We start from the raw sequence: 8,400 nt of genomic DNA, 5'->3' as shown, positions 1-8,400 counted from the left end.
AAGCGATGTGACCTGTTTTACAGAATATGGAATTTTGTATGTGTATTGTGCAAGTTTTTTCCCCTAACTTGTGATTTTGCCAAGAAATATGCATTGTATACAAGGAATAGTTCACCCAAAAATTTTTAATTCTGTCATCATTTACTCACCCTTATACTATCTTCTGCTGAACACAGAAGAAGATATTTAAACAATGTTGCCGGTAGCCATTGACTTCAATAGTAGTTTTTTTTTCCATTCTATGGAAGTCATTGGCTTATCAGCAACTGTCTGATTGCCAATGCTCTTCTGTAGAAGAAAGAAACTCATGCAGGTTTGGAACAGTTTGAGGAAGAGTAAATGATGACAGAATTTTCAGTTTTGGAGGAACTGCCTTTGGTGCAAGACAGCTGTCTTTGGGTTCGGACAGAGCCATTAGCTTCATCCAGCATTTTGGCACAACTTCTGCTTCCACTCCTCCTCTGTCATTCTCTTTCTGCTTCTATACAGCCATAAAACTGTCAGCAGTCCCTCTCTTGTGGTGTTGGAGGGGAGAGCTCAAGCACAAAGGCCTGTCAAAGAAGATGCGTTTATTTGGCTCCATTTGCACATCTCATTTTCCACCGCAAAAAAAGTACATAGAGCAGAGCAGAGCCTGGCAAGACATCTAGACTCTCAAATTTGGTCTTCGTCTTTCTGACAAGGTGAGGATGACAGAATGCAAATTTTGATCAGTGTGTTGAGGGGGATAAAAGAGAAATAGAACAAGAGAGATTTAGCAGGACACACTATTCTCTGTCCTCTTCTGTGGGAATTCTGGGATAGACCCAGGCAGCCTTTGACCTACATCGGTGGACTCTGACGGAGAGTGTGTGTCTTTGGTGGTGTATGAGGACAGGTGTGTGTGAGTTATATGGGTCAGGCTCAAAGGCAGACAGCCTCAGTCCCCACTCTCGCTTTCATTTCTCTGTAGTGCTGACAGGTGACTGACTGCTTGACACACCTGTCAGAGCTTAGTCTCCCTCACGCTGACAGATACAGACATCTCTCTCTCTCCCTCTCCTCTGCTGTCTTCCCTTCCTGATCCCCGTCTCCTGCTCTTGAGCAGTGGGACTAAGTGAACTTCCATGTATTAAAAGGTAAAGAAAACCAGCAGCTAAACTAGATCCGTCTCTGAGGTACTTAAGCGGAAACTCAATCCCTCTTATCGTGACTGTTTTGTGGAAAATCTTCACAACTGTTTTAGGGAGGTGGACATAGATGAAGAAAAGAGGCTCTCGTTTGCCCCCTTACCCCTAAACATAACCTTTCCGTAAACTTGTTGACAATATTAGATTTAATGCAAAACCATGATTTGATTTAGGCAAGACATGATTTATGAGTCTTTCGAATAGTGAAAACCACTTCAAAAGTCAGTTTTCAACATCTTTCACTTGGCCATTTGCAAGAATTTGGCACTCATAGATACAGCCAAACCTGTACAAACACAAGCAACACCTACTCACATCTGCACGGTCGCCTGCTTGAAGTGCTCCTTCTTTCTTTCATTTTGTCTTTCGTCCGGTTTCGCTCTAAATATATCAGTCAGGTGTTTTAGCGGTGGACAGAGTTGTTGATTGAGTGGCCTTCTCGCCGACCACAGGCCGAGACACAAACACACACTGCAGGTACTCACTGACACTAACTCTTTAACCAATCATAAACCAGCCTGCCCTCCCTAACCCAACCATTCACACCGAAACAAACACTTTGACACCTAAGTCTATGTCAGTCATACTCCCAACACCGCTCAGAGGTCGCTCTTTCACAGCACATGAGACATAATGAAGATCTTGCTTGTTTATCATCATGGATCAACTTTGTCTCAGATGTTTTTTCCTAGATAGATAGATAGATAGATAGATAGTAAAAGTATCAAGCTCTAACATGAATGTGGATTCTGCGCTTTACATTATATGGTCTATGTTTATGATGTCTATGAGACATATATGATATTAATAGTATCTTTTTTTTTCCACAAGAAAAAATCTGAGAGGCGAGAGACTTTCATCTTCATTTGATCTCCATTTAATCTCATTGCTGTCTAAAAGAAACAACAAGTTATCTCATTTGTGATTTTTCTCTCCTACGGGTATCAATCCCATCACTCCTTCGCTCGCTTTTCTCACCCACGCGTATGCGGACTCTCAACACAAATTAACTTGCTTGCCTACTTCTCCTTAAACACACTTTCACACCTATCTCCATCTGCCATCTTACCACCCACTGGCACATACGTATCCTTGCTCCATCAAACACACGAACATACACACAACAACACGACTGATCGCTCTGATAGCAGTTTGATTGACCGTAGGGCGCTATGGCATCCAGTTGGTCATGTGATCCGCATTGGGTACCAGCCCACACGCTAATTCAGCACATGCTGAATAATTTCACATAATTTCAGTGGTCTGTCGACTAAAATAGTGAATGTGATTTTGGTCAGAGCACAAGTGAGAACAGTGTGTGTGTCTATGTGTGGGCTCCCAGCAGGATGTGGGCACCCCTCCCGATCCTCCTGGCAGTCAGTGTGTGTCTGCGTGTGTGTGTGTGTAATGTCAAGTGACATGTGTAAGCGGGTGCTGTCAGACCCAGGAACGTCAGTCTGAGTGGCAGTCTCTCTGAGGAACAAGGACAGCCGCACGGCCACGGAAAGAAACGCTCCCACACAATCGCTTACTTCCAGGAGACATCATTAGACGATTACAAACTTGTGTTAAATGTAAAGGGGAGGATGTACACTCAGTAAAGTTGTACTGTGGGAGAAACATCGAGACACGTAGGCCATGACTGAAACCTGAAAAATGCGGAGGTATAGTCAGGTAGGAAGACATCGCTTCAAGTTTGGAAATGTGTCCTTTGCTGCCTATGGTACTCTACACTTTCCTATTTGTGGTGGAAAGCCTAATAATTCAAATGTAAATTAAAACTTTGTCTGTCGAGTCACTGACAAACGTATAGCAGCATATTTGAGCATCACGTGTCCAAAGCTGACTGTGTGACTGTAGTCTGTGAATGAGAGAGGCTATTTTCATGTATCAAAGAGTGCGCACTTTCTCTCTCTCTCTCTCTGTTTCTGGTTAGACAGTGTGCCTTAATTATAAATTAATTGTATCATTAGGAGTAAGTTGCTGCTGGCGGCCGCATTGAGCCTGTCAAGGTTAATTACTGTAACGTGTTTATTTTGTGTCAGCCTCTGCTGTGAGCTGTCACACATGTGCGGATACAGTCTTCAAACACATGGCTACATGGAGAGGAACCTCCTGGACAGCGGTAACACATACATCTCTCTCTCTCTCTCTCTCTTTAATCTGCTCACTCATATTCTTATCCATTCACACATCTGGAGTGTTTACAGAAGACTAAGACAGAATTAAAATGGTTTAATTAATCTGACATTGTCAGATTACAGCAGGAGAAGGCCAGACATCCACAAGTGCACGAACCACACTGTGTGTGCTGGAAGGGGCATTTTATTTATATGGATTTTTTAAATAATCAAGTATTTCTTATCAAAATCAAAACACATTATGTCATAATTTCTTATTGTCCTAATTAGTCAGTGGCATTTCTGTTACCGTCAAGCTCTGTTACCAAGGTAAAGTGACAATGTTGACAGTATATGACAGTATATAACAGAAATGACAGTCATGTGTGTGTTTCTGTGTATGACTGTCAATTGTTACATACTGTTAAAATTGTTACTCTACCTTGGTCACAGAATTGACACTAATTCGGACAACAAGAAGTCATGATTTGCAGTTATATAAGACACTTCTTACAGAAAATATTATATTGTTACGGCCTGTAACATCCGGTGATTCATGACAGTGAGTAACAAATTACTAAAATAATAAAAAATATGACCATTTGAAAAAAGCAGAAAAGAAATAATGACTTTGGACATGAAATGTAGCCTACCTGCAATTATAGAATCACCCATTTGTAATAAAATTATACATTTTATTTACAGTTGTTTTATACAATTGTTTTATACACATTGAATAAAAACATTTAAAATGTTGCAATTGTTTCATTATTATTATTATTATTATTATTAACTATAATATATAAAATATTAAAATCTGTAATATTTATTAAATAATTTTAAAATGTAAGTGTGAGTTATATGGGTCAGGCTCAAAGGCAGACAGCCTCAGTCCCCACTCTCGCTTTCATTTCTCTGTAGTGCTGACAGGTGACTGACTGCTTGACACACCTGTCAGAGCTTAGTCTCCCTCACGCTGACAGATACAGACATCTCTCTCTCTCCCTCTCCTCTGCTGTCTTCCCTTCCTGATCCCCGTCTCCTGCTCTTGAGCAGTGGGACTAAGTGAACTTCCATGTATTAAAAGGTAAAGAAAACCAGCAGCTAAACTAGATCCGTCTCTGAGGTACTTAAGCGGAAACTCAATCCCTCTTATCGTGACTGTTTTGTGGAAAATCTTCACAACTGTTTTAGGGAGGTGGACATAGATGAAGAAAAGAGGCTCTCGTTTGCCCTTTGTCTTGCTAGTTTTTCTATTTTATACTCAAAAATACATCAATAAATAAGCTCCAAGGGCATTCTGGGAGAACTTGGTGAATATGTAGCTTCACTGACGTGAAGACACTTGTTCATCTAATCCTGTCAAGCGTATATATAAACAGCCAAACCATCACACCTACTCATCCTTTATTTCTGTTAATTCACTAATAATTTCATTATTAACTAGTCCAGGGGGAGTTCCAAGCTTGATCCCTCCATCTTGTTCAGCAAATCTGTTTACCTTCATTATACACAAGGATCATATGAACCGGTGATCATGAATCAGGTGATAGAAAAAAATGTAAACAAAATATATAAATATTAGATAAAAAAATAAAAATAAATAAATATTGCCTTGGCAACTAACTAAAATAAGTTGAAGTATTAAAATCATTATTTAGAAATGTTTCATAAACAAAATCTAATAAAAATGACTAAATAACTGAAAATGAAAGTAAAATTAATATGAATGTTAAAAATAAATATATATAAAATTAGCTTTTATTTTTATATTTTCAGTTTTTATTTTTAACATTTATTTAACATTCATATTAATGTTGCAATTGTTTCATTATTATTATTATTATTATTATTAACTATAATATATAAAATATTAAAATCTGTAATATTTATTAAATAATTTTAAAATGTAATTGTTTTATTATTATTAATAATAATAATAATACATGTCTATGGTATGCCCTCATTCAGATCATTTACATGTGTTTTAGAAGATTTATTTTGTAATAAAAGGAAAAATAAAGTTGTGTGTGTTTATCACATCGCACATGCTGAATGCAGCAATCAAGATCCGCTGTAAACAGAATTCAGCTCATTTACCTGGATAGTACAAGAGATCAGTCAAGATCTCTCATACAAATGTTCTCGCTTTTGACTGGTATGATGTATTGAGAGTTTTAGAGCTGACGTTAGAGCGAGCGAGCGAGAGAGAGAAGATGGAGCAAGTCATGGACAGATTTGATTTACGTCAGTTCTGATCTGTTCAGTAACTCATCTGCTGACATTTCTCTCTCTCTTTCTCTCTCGCTGTCTGTTTTTAGCAGTGCTGTTGAGAGAGGAGCTGCCCTCATTTATCAGACTGTCAATCCAGCCCTCTATTCCACACCACTGCTCTGACACACTGACTAATGATGGCTTGCACTAAAGATATATATATATATATATGCAGCAAAATTTCACGCCAAGCCTTATAGATCTTACATTTATGCATTTGTCCTAATATAGATGCTAATGCAGCAATTCTGATGCAAATGTCATATTTATCAACATAAACAAGAAAAACAGTGCTGGGCTGAGATAGTAAAGGTTTGTGCTAACCTGACGCTGACCGTGTGTCTGTTAGACAGACTGTGTGTGTGTGTGTGTGTGTGTGTGTGTTTCACAGGCATCCTACAGATGGAATGTGTGTGTTCTACAGACAGGGCCATATGGTCTGATAAAACTATCTTCTCTGAAGACTACTAATGAATCCTTATGCTGCACAATAAATATTACATGTATAAAACAGATATGATGAACAATGTGCTTGGCCTTTACAGAATCAAAAGCTCTGTGAACTGAACGTGAGAGGTGGAAATTGTCGGTTGGAGTTCACTGAAGCCTCAGTGGTGGGTAGCAGAGAGAAGGGTCAGAGAAAAAAATGCTTTTGGGCTTCTTTGAATTGCAGGCTCCTAAAAAAAGGCCTTAATAGAGCAATAGCATTTGACAATAAATGCGTCACATGCCACAAATGGCCCTCAATAGGCAATACTACCTACAGTCCAGTGTAAAGCCTTGTTTCACCAGCAGAGGGACCTCCAGAATGCAGTAATCAGATGATAGACTGAGTATAAAAGGAAAATAGGGCAAAATAACATATGAAAAAACACAAAAGTCGAGCATCAACGTTTTCTCTACAGTCAATGTGACATCCATTTATTTTGTCAGAATGGTAATCAGTGGAGAAAAATGCATTTGGGAAACAGATGGTGTGGTTATGTCATCTACCAGCAGTCAATCATGCAGTCTAGTTATAAAAGAGCCAAAGTCACTCACAGTCACAGCTGGATTTAGAAAGCGAATTTGGTTGATGTGTGCTATAAGAGTGGAAACACAACTTTGTCTGTCGAGTCACTGACAAACGTATAGCAGCATATTTGAGCATCACGTGTCCAAAGCTGACTGTGTGACTGTAGTCTGTGAATGAGAGAGGCTATTTTCATGTATCAAAGAGTGCGCACTTTCTCTCTCTCTCTCTCTGTTTCTGGTTAGACAGTGTGCCTTAATTATAAATTAATTGTATCATTAGGAGTAAGTTGCTGCTGGCGGCCGCATTGAGCCTGTCAAGGTTAATTACTGTAACGTGTTTATTTTGTGTCAGCCTCTGGCCCTCATTTATCAGACTGTCAATCCAGCCCTCTATTCCACACCACTGCTCTGACACACTGACTAATGATGGCTTGCACTAAAGACACCTTGTTCTTAGCAACACACACACACACACACACACTACCATTCTACTGAACCACACTGACAGACTGACAAATGATGTTTCAAAGCAAAGACACCTTGCTGTCTCGCTTTCTCTCTCAGTCATTTACTAGCCCCATCTTACTAACTACCTTTTCAAACATATGCAAGATATTCAAATGTTATTGCATTCTTTCTTACCTTAAACTATTAGAACATGATTAGAGGAAGACGGGGCCTTCTGTAGAACAAATTGACTTGCGATGGAGGCTGTGAACCAATAACGAATGCTTATTGCACAGTATATTCTGTTCACAATATAATTGAGGACATATTGATTGTGTTTGTTCCCCCCCATGATGCTCTTGCCCATTTATTGAATGTGTTTTCATGCTAAGGAATTCAATAATATTTTGAAAGACACCATCAAAGTGTTGTGTGAGATTTCCATCTAGTGGCCAATTTTGGTGTTACAGCTTGTGTATAAAAAAACATGGAGGCACACAAGAGCAGAATTTACTTCAAATTAAAAAGGGAGGTTGGGTTTAAAAAAAAAAGTGACATTAGCAACTCCTTTGTACAGCAAAGATACTCTTTGAGATGTAATGTTGTATATAAGACTGGACAAAGGTACATACTAGATGTCACAAAGATCCTCTCTGTAAAGCCAGAAAGAATCAGTGAATGTAAGAAGTGAATCATAACACTGTTGTATATCAGAAATTGGTAATTGTAGACTACAGCATTCCATGCATAGTTTTGGAATTATATTATGGAAACTATATTATGTAAACTGCAAATTATTGTTCTGCTAATTAAATTTGCTTTAAATGTAATATAAGTAAATCATGTCATTCCACTATTGCTAAGCACACTTGGGCCACTGTTGTACATTTAGATGACTGTTAAAAGTGGTCCAATTTACATGAATTCTACAGTACATTCTATAGTTGGGTCCCTGCACACTACACACTTTGTACTCAATGTACTCTACCGTTTCGTGCATGAATATTATAAGGGTAGTTTACAGCATCAGAGTCTTGATACTCCTTCCTCCTCTGTGATTTAAAGGGGTCATATGATGCTATTTAAATTTTTCCTTTCTCTTTGAAGTGTTACAAGCTCTTGGTGCATAAAGAAGATCTGTAAAGTTGCAAAGACTAAAGTCTCAAATCCAAAGAGATATTCTTTATAAAAGTTAAGTGTCAACCACGCCTACCTAAAACGGCTCGTTCTAACACGCCCCCACATGTCTACGTCACGATGTGGGAAGATTTGCATAACGCCGCCCAAACGTTCACGCAAAGAAAGAAGGCGTAACTTATATTCTCGCTGTAGTATTGTTGTTGCCACCGCCATGTCGTGAAGGCGCTGTGTGATTC

Source organism: Sinocyclocheilus rhinocerous, unplaced genomic scaffold (assembly GCF_001515625.1).
Source record: "Sinocyclocheilus rhinocerous isolate Xijiao unplaced genomic scaffold, SAMN03320098_v1.1 scaffold196, whole genome shotgun sequence".
In the NCBI taxonomy this organism is placed as follows: Eukaryota; Metazoa; Chordata; class Actinopteri; order Cypriniformes; family Cyprinidae; genus Sinocyclocheilus; species Sinocyclocheilus rhinocerous.
This window is presented reverse-complemented; position numbering follows the sequence as displayed.